Source organism: Apium graveolens, chromosome 7 (assembly GCF_009905375.1).
Source record: "Apium graveolens cultivar Ventura chromosome 7, ASM990537v1, whole genome shotgun sequence".
In the NCBI taxonomy this organism is placed as follows: domain Eukaryota; kingdom Viridiplantae; phylum Streptophyta; class Magnoliopsida; order Apiales; family Apiaceae; genus Apium; species Apium graveolens.
In genome coordinates, this window is record NC_133653.1 from 114,642,573 (window position 1) to 114,651,159 (window position 8,587).

The 8,587-nt window shown below is 35.7% G+C and overlaps 1 non-coding gene across 1 annotated transcript; it reads left to right on the forward strand.

Moving 5' to 3' along the window:
* Nucleotides 1-470: 470 nt before the first annotated feature.
* LOC141676041 (small nucleolar RNA R71) lies at nucleotides 471-577 on the forward strand. The gene has a single exon (XR_012556653.1). It is a non-coding gene; the product is annotated as a small nucleolar RNA R71 (small nucleolar RNA).
* Nucleotides 578-8,587: the final 8,010 nt, after the last annotated feature.

An 8,587-nucleotide genomic window follows, 5' to 3' on the forward strand; every position in this document is an offset into this window, starting at 1 on the left:
GTTGTTGAACCGCATTCTGAGCATTGCTCCAACTGAAATTAGGATGATTGCGGTTGTTGGGATGATAGGTGGTTGGCACTGGTTGCTGCGATCGCTGGAAGTTGCTCACAAACTGAGCTAATTTACTAGAAATTGTGCATTGATCAGTCTCATGGGCACCAGCACAAAGCTCATAGACACTAGCAATTTGATTTACTACATAATTAGCCAAAGTGTCCACCTTCATCGTCAACGCCTTGAGTTGGGCAGCGATAGCAGTAGCTGCGTCCAACTCCAGAATTCTTGCGACTTTCCCCTAAGTTAGTCTCTGAGAAGGATTCTGGTACTCATTAGCAGCCATCAGTTCAATAAGTTCATAAGCTTCATCGTAGCTCTTAGCCCACAAGGCTCCTCCTGATATTGCATCAAGCATGGGTCTAGAAGTAGCACCTAATCCATTGTAGAAGCAATTAATAATCATCCAATCAGGCATGCCATGGAGTGGGCACTTCCTTAGAATCTCCTTATATCGGTCCCAAGCTTCATACAGAGATTCCCCAGTTTGCTGAGCAAACTGAGTAAGAGCATTCCTGATTGCAGCAGTCTTCGCCATGGGGAAGAATTTAGTGAGAAACTTTTGCGCAAGTTCCTCCCAAGTGGTGATAGATCCTGCTGGAAGAGAGTGTAACCAGTACTTAGCCTTGTCCCTCAGAGAGAATGGGAACAGGCTTAGCTTGATAGCATCTTCAATCATATCATTGAATTTGAAAGTGTCGCAGATCTCGATTAAATCCCTGATGTGCATGTTGGGGTCTTCAGTAGGAGAACCCCCAAACTGAATTGAGTTTTGTATCATCTGAATCGTGCTTGACTTGATCTCAAAAGTGTTAGCCCTGATGGCCGGTCTGATGATGCTTGACTGAATGTCATTAATCTTAGGCTGAGAATAGTCCATCAAAGCTTTCAGATTTTCTGCTTGATCTGCCATCGCTACTACAACTGGTTCTTCGACTTTCTCTTCTTCTTTTACCTTCTTTTCTTCCTAAAAAACTTCCTTACGAACTACCACAACTTCTTCCTCGGCTTTATCCAGTGTTCTCTTACGAGTACGCGTACGTGTATGCATACACCCTCGCTAGAGTACCTGAAATAAGACAAGGAAATAGATAAGTAACAATTTCCGAGTTAATGAACTTTAACGACCACTGATGGAAAGCACATAAACTATCAATTAACACTGCAGTCCCCGGCAGCGGTGCCAAAAACTTGTTAGTCGCTAAACATGTGCTAATAATACACGCAAGTATACGAGTTCGCAAGTAGTATAGAATCTTTTCTAGTTCATTCCCACAGAGACTGTATTGGTTAACTAATTAATTCATGCACTTAAGCAACAATGTATAGTTATTATTCAATGCTAAGACGATAACGCAATGAGGTTGTTTATAACTAAGAAGTAAAATAATATTTATAACTACGAGAATAAGATTGATTGAATTAATAAGTATGACAAACATGGGATTCTAACTTCATTAAATAGCCTTATTGTTCTTAACCATAGCATGTAATTGTGATGACACTAATCAGATAACACGAAACTGATAAACGCCAACTTTCATTGCACGAGTACCATACTACCAGACATCCACAAAAGAGATGGAATCTGAATATACACAAATTATATTGAGACCCTATATGTCTATAGAATTTGACAACATAACAGTTTAAGCACAAGTTATCTATCTTGATTACACAGGGCAAGTAAGATGGTTAAAATTACCTACAAATCATGCATAACATTACATGAACCTATGCTAGCATGACAAGTTCTAAATCCTTAAATTCACTTTCGCTTCATTAAGAATTAACACACTATCTTATAAGTTCGCGATGCTCATAAGACGAATACGCACAAACAACACTAGGATATCATAGAATCACCACATACTAAGGCATCAAACAATTTAACTAAGAATTCCATAAATAAATCCGTTAGAACCCCACGATAACGATTAGCCCATAATCGGACTCATCATCAATATGGGTTCCAATGAAAGCATGGTATATAAAACGTAGTCTTTATAACGAATAAATAAAACCACGTACAAACAAGAGTAAAGGTTCAACAAAATAAGAAATGAGCATCCAAGATTACAACTCAAAACAAAGATTCACAAGAATAAACTAGATCGTCTTCGCCTTTGTTGAATTGTGCTATAGGTCTCTTGTCGTCTTCACCTTGTCCTCTGGTAAGTCTCCTTATTAAAAAAAGATCTTGAGTTATCAGTATATAGGAATCCAATCAACCCAGGAGTCCAGAAAACATAATTATAATAGAATCAGGATTTTATTATCCCGATACGGCGGGGCCACGCGCTTCATCAGCGCTGGCGCGCTGGCTTTCTCTACTTCAGCGTAGCCGCGCCCTTGTTCAGTGCGGGTGCGCTGGGCTTCTGCCATAAATAACTTCTTTTCTTTTTCTTTATCTTGCAGCTTCGAGCCGGTTTCAACGAGCTTTTATTCCAACACCACCTAGACACCATATTAGCACCAAAACAATGCTAATTCACCTGATTCACAGATTAATGCCTGAAATGCAAAAACACGTTAAAACACGTTAAAACACTTACAAACTTGAGTACAAATGCATCAATCCAAAAGCTTATTAGAGCATAATAAAGTGTCATAAATGCCACTCAACAGTCACATACAAAGAATGCTTGAAGGATTTAATTTAAATTTGATTTAAATTATATTAAAGTAATTCGAATTATTTATAATATTAATTAAGTATGACTTAATTAATTAGATAAATATTGATATTCGAATTTATTAATATTAATTATGAAATTAATTTGTTAAATAATTAAGTGTGATTTAATTATTATACAAATAGGAATTTCGAATTAATAATAACTCCTAATTAGCTAAGAGTTATAATTTTTTTTACTCTCTATATAATATCTTTTGTGTCTCTGATTTTGTAAGCAAGACTTTTACTAAAACCCTAGCCACCAGGAAAGAAGATGAAGAGATTAAGAAGAAATGAGTTTGTTCTAGTACACATCCAATCCTTGAGTTCAAGCATTCGTGTGGATACCGATAGAGCGTAGATCGCGAGAGCGGGATGTGTGGTGATTGAACAAGCTTTGGATCTCCATTAGTCAACCAATTTGTAAAGTTTCTTAAGGTAAACAATCTGATTTATGAATTAAATATCTATTTTTCGCATGGATCCTGCGGTGGGTTTTGAAAATTCTGATTTTTCACATTTTTTAATTACTGTTTTTGTTGCATTTATGTGCTCGAAACCCAAGAATGGCATCAAAGCTACTTGCGAAAAGTGTTTAATTCGTTTATGTGTTTACCGGTTTTGTGATGATAATATGTATACAATATTCCATGACTGTTATGTATGCGATTTTGTATGTTTTACATGTTATTTTTATATATGCATATGTGTTGGGTCCCAATGTGTTTGTAGAAGGGGGGGTTGAATACAAACAGTACCGAATAATCGAATTAAATGCGGAATAAAAAATGTGAAACAAAATTCAAGTTAAATAAAAATATTATTAAACTTGAAAGGTGTTACAACAACTGTATCGATTACAAGGAATTAATCTCAAATTAATTATCACAAATCTAGAATAAATTCGACATGAACTTTTTCTATTTTTGTAATAAAAAGATTCAAATGCTAAACGCAATTTGAGATTAAGTTCTAGGGATTTTGATCCGCTAGATTGTTACACAAGAACAAGATAAAGATTTCTAGTTGATTGGATTTAACTTTACAATCTAGAAATTGATCTTGAATTAAACAGATGAAAAATGTAATATTTCAAGGCGGCTGCTTTTCTTGTTCTTTGTTCTTCTGTTTGAATGATAGATTATTGAAAGAAGGTCTTCTGCTTCTTTTTAATCAGCAAACCAATAGAATTGAATTGGCATGACAATCCTATAGCTGGCAAGACTTTCGGTAGGACAATTGAATGAACTAGCAAGACAATCTGAATGAACTAGCATGACAATCAGAATGAACTAGCAAGACAATTATCCTCCTAGAGTAACTTTCGGTATGACAATGGAAAATGGCCTAGCATGACAATCGGTATGACAATCCTGATTGTCATGCTAGTTCATTTTCAATTGTCTTGCTGATTTAATGCTTGAATTTAATCCAATTAAGCTTCTGAAAATTCCTAAAATTCCTAGAATTAATTCAGAATTAATTAATCAATTAATTCAATTAATAAATAAATTATTCTTCGCAGATATAATTTATTTTCTTAATTAAATTAGATGACTTAATTAATTAATAGAGAATTAATTCTAGTCTTGAGCAGCAACCATTCTTCTGCAAATCTTCTGAAAATCACTGAAAATTATGAATCAATTCCATCACTTCAACGTTGACACTCGATGTACTGTCTGGTTCATGAGTGACTAACTTCCGTGACGTTTCTTCATGTCTTGACTTTGACACTTTGATTTTCTTCAGATTAAATCCTTGTAATTTATTGATACCCTGACGAGATCTCTATCACTTGATTAAATCCATGATCTTGACTTATATCACTGAGGCATGATCAATTTCTTGAACTTCTTCCAGTGAATTAATTCCTCAAGTCTGTAGATGAACCTTGTCTCTGAATCCTTTGACAGATATTACTTTGCGAGATCTCTCTGACGGTAGATCTACTATTTACTTATTACATTCTTATTTGAGTTGAGTTGAATCCTCGAATATACAAATAGGCTATGACATATGACTTACAATATGTATGTATATATTTTGAATATATGATATTCATGAGAGTTGAATAATCATATGATGATTATATAATATGTATATATACTGATATATACATGTTTTGTATTTGTTCTTATTATAAGAATCGTATTTGATACGATTCCGAATCGGATGCAGCAAATTTGCTGAAATCTGTATTCGGTGTCCGATTTTAGCTAACGAATATACTATTTCATATGGAATCGAGCGTTGGAATGAAACAGATATCCAAAGCTATCATCGACTGATCTGTAAGGCATTTGTCATCGTTTAGGCCCTGTAATCTGCGATTTAATGTTATCAGATTTAATTTCGAATTTTCTGATTTTTGCCATATTTGGTTTTTATGATTAGATCATGATGGGTATGATATGTCAAGATCAGATTATATGTTTTAACATGTACTTATATGTTAATTGGGCATGGTTGATGGTTATGGCTTATGACTTTAGGTTAATGGTTTTGGTATTTTAAATAGGCTAGCATGTCGTTTGATCTTGTAATTATTAAATCTCGAATGTAACTCAAGTTTTTCTTGTAAGTTTATTAGATTAGTTTTTTATATTTTATTAATGTAATGTACATGAAGACTTAAAGATCAAGGAAGGACATTCCCAAAGAAGCCATCCAAGGAAGCAATACAAGAAAGAAGACATGTAATAGTTAGCTTGTATTTATTTTTCACCAAAGATTGACCTAGATCTTTGTCATTAGCTTGATGAAGATCACATAAGATGAAGCCATAACCAACCACGTTTATTTATTGCACTTTACATATATATGCGCATATGATGAATGTATGTGTAGAGTAGTTTATAAAGATGCATGCTTAATTAGATTAAGGATGTGTGTATTAGATACGACACTCATGCCATGCTTGCTAAACAAGATAAAATCTGTTACGACTCAAGATTTTAAAAAGAACAAACGATTATGAGATTCTTGTGTTTATGAAATACGGAATAAAATACAAATTTTCTTTATTTCTGACATGGGGCAATTTTGTCAAAAGCGAGTTCGTTGAACTTGTAAGGTTGTGGGTTTTAAGCGAGACCGTTGTGACTCCCTCACTACCTGGAAATCAAACCATTGATGAATATTGATTTGAAGTATTTTATTCACGGAAAAATTGGGAATCTATTTATGATAGGATCATGATCATTTTAAAATTAACAAAACCCTAAAGTTAATATTAAGTTGATCGGATGCCTTCCAATAAGTCTAATACGTTAACCCTAGATCGATAAGGAGTGGGTTTGCCAAAGCGAATTACTCTCATCTATCGTGGGAGATGTGTTGAAGTATATTGATGAAAATTTCTGGATGAGATTTAACATTTTCCAGATTCCAAGTAGATGTTCCTCTAGACTGAACATATCTTCAAGTAGTTTCATCTTCATTTGTACAACCACATTTCCTGTTGAGAAGCCCATATCTCTTGCTTCTCCCCCTATGAGAATCAACTGATTAAAGAAGATCACCTTCGTTTTACCACCTCTCCCGTACAATAGGATCCGCAGATAAAAACCAATGGTACTCCCCTAACAGCTTCTTCCCTTATCAGAAAATCACCTTGTGTTTACCACCTCTCCCGTACAATAGGATCCGTAGTTAGAAACAACAATGGTGTGGTGTAGTGTACATTTAGGATCTTTTTCTTCCTCCCTGCTATTTCTCCCCCTTAGTTGAGGAATCCTCCAACCTATTACTTAAGCTTTTATCTCCCCCTTAAAGAAGGAATGTATGCCGTCGTCTGAAGGAGTTCTCATATTTCACTTGGTTGGAAAAGAAATAACAAGTAGTTTCTCTTTCTACCTCACTGTGAGTGTGTGATTCTGTTTAGTGTACCTCACATGTGTTTCACTCTTCTCTCCACTCGTGTTTACACTCATTCTCACAAGTGTATCACTCTTCTCTCATAGCTCCATAATCCAGCTGTACCTGCAAGGAAAATCACCTTAGCCATCCTTAAGGAGGTCACAGGTGGTGCAATGGGAGTTCACAAATCCCCATCCTTGTTAAACTCGTCAGATGAATCTGAGTCATAATCTACAAGTTGCTAGTTTCCCTTTTAGGATTCCAGATTTGAATTCTGGGAAGGTAAACAATGATCCAACGAATTTAGCATAAAGATCAAAGTTCCCTTCTAATGTCTGTGAAGACATTTCCTTGTGACTTATCAGGTAATATCTGAATCATTGTCAACAAGTTGCCGATCTGCACCTATGTCAGATCCACTATCCGCAGATGCATCCAGGGGATTTAAGCCTGGGGAGGTAGACACTGACCACTGACATATGGCTTTTGGATCAGTATCCTCTCCTAACACCTGTAAAGGCAATTGGTCCACTAACGAACCTTGAACAATCGAATCTGACCTTAAAATGGTCGAAACTCTTGTTTCCGTCAACTCATCCTTTGTGTGTGTAACCTCTCCTTGTGCATCAAGAATTGATTATGTTTGAAGTGGTGACACTACATCGGATACCTTGGCCGACAGGCAAAATTCAATAGACTCACCCTGTTGAGAGAATAAATCTAGTAACTGTTTTTGTGCCTTTTCAGTCATTACATCTTTTTGAGAAGATGTATGGGGGCTAGCAGTTATCTCGGTTTAAATACTACTCATCTATGTATGAGACAGAGCTACTGGGTTGACTACAGAACCTTCCTTATGTGGTGCACTAGGCACTATCTCCCTCACGCTCATTCATACTATATTTAGTGGTAAGAGAGTGTTGGTTGGTTCTGTTTTTGTGTTTGTCTTTACAGTCTGGGATAGACGTTGTGGGTTTTCAACCTCATGACTGTCAATGAAAGAAAGTCATTGGAGACTGAACCTGTAACACAGAACATATGGTGATAGAGAGAAAATGATTTACAATAGTGATTTCAAAAGATTTTACACGAAATAAGAAATCACTAATGTAGAAAGAAGTTTGATTTTGTTTTTCAATATGAATGAGTTTTTGATAAAACATTGATCACTTAGGGTAAAGTCTAAGTAATTCTCATTCATGTCAAAAGCTTACAAATATCTGCAACATAATGTTAACAAGATATCATTGACCGATACTTGTCAAGTACTTTAGATACTAATTGTTATGTTGCATAACCAATATACCACTGCACATATAAAACAATATGATTGTGCTTAGTGATAAGATAGTTATTAATATGACGACTCTACTTATTCATATAAAATTATAACTTCTGTTAGAGTGTCATACCATGTCCTTGACGATTGCTTGAGCAGTATACTAGTTCATACCAACCTGAAGTGAGATTGTGAAGAAGAAATTTCATAGTCCAATAGATCTACAGCTGCAAAGTCCATGAACTGTGGTGCATTGACTTCCTCTTTTGACTTACCAACCAGGAGTACACTTGTACACATCTTACTAGAGTACAATTCCAAGTGTAATGTGCAGCAGGTGTCTGATATGTCGTAATATTCTCAAGTCTCGTCACTGGTGCTATATGTTAGATACTGCTTCCTGATAATAACCTAGCACAATATACAAAATTACAATGATAACATTCCCAGCTTGCAAACAGCCATATCCCTCAGATAAACCTTTGCTGTTATCTCCAAAGGTAACCATGGGGTCAGCTTTCTCAACCACATTTGATAGCAGGGCTCTATCTCCGGTCATATGTCTTGATGATCCACTGTCAAGAATCCACACTACCGGTTATACTTGTTTAATGCCCTGCACTACAAATGGATTAGACCTTCTTCGGAACCCAAACTTGGTTGGGCCCGGCATACTTGTAGAACTGTCCTTTGTCAGGCAAAACAACATTTTTAAT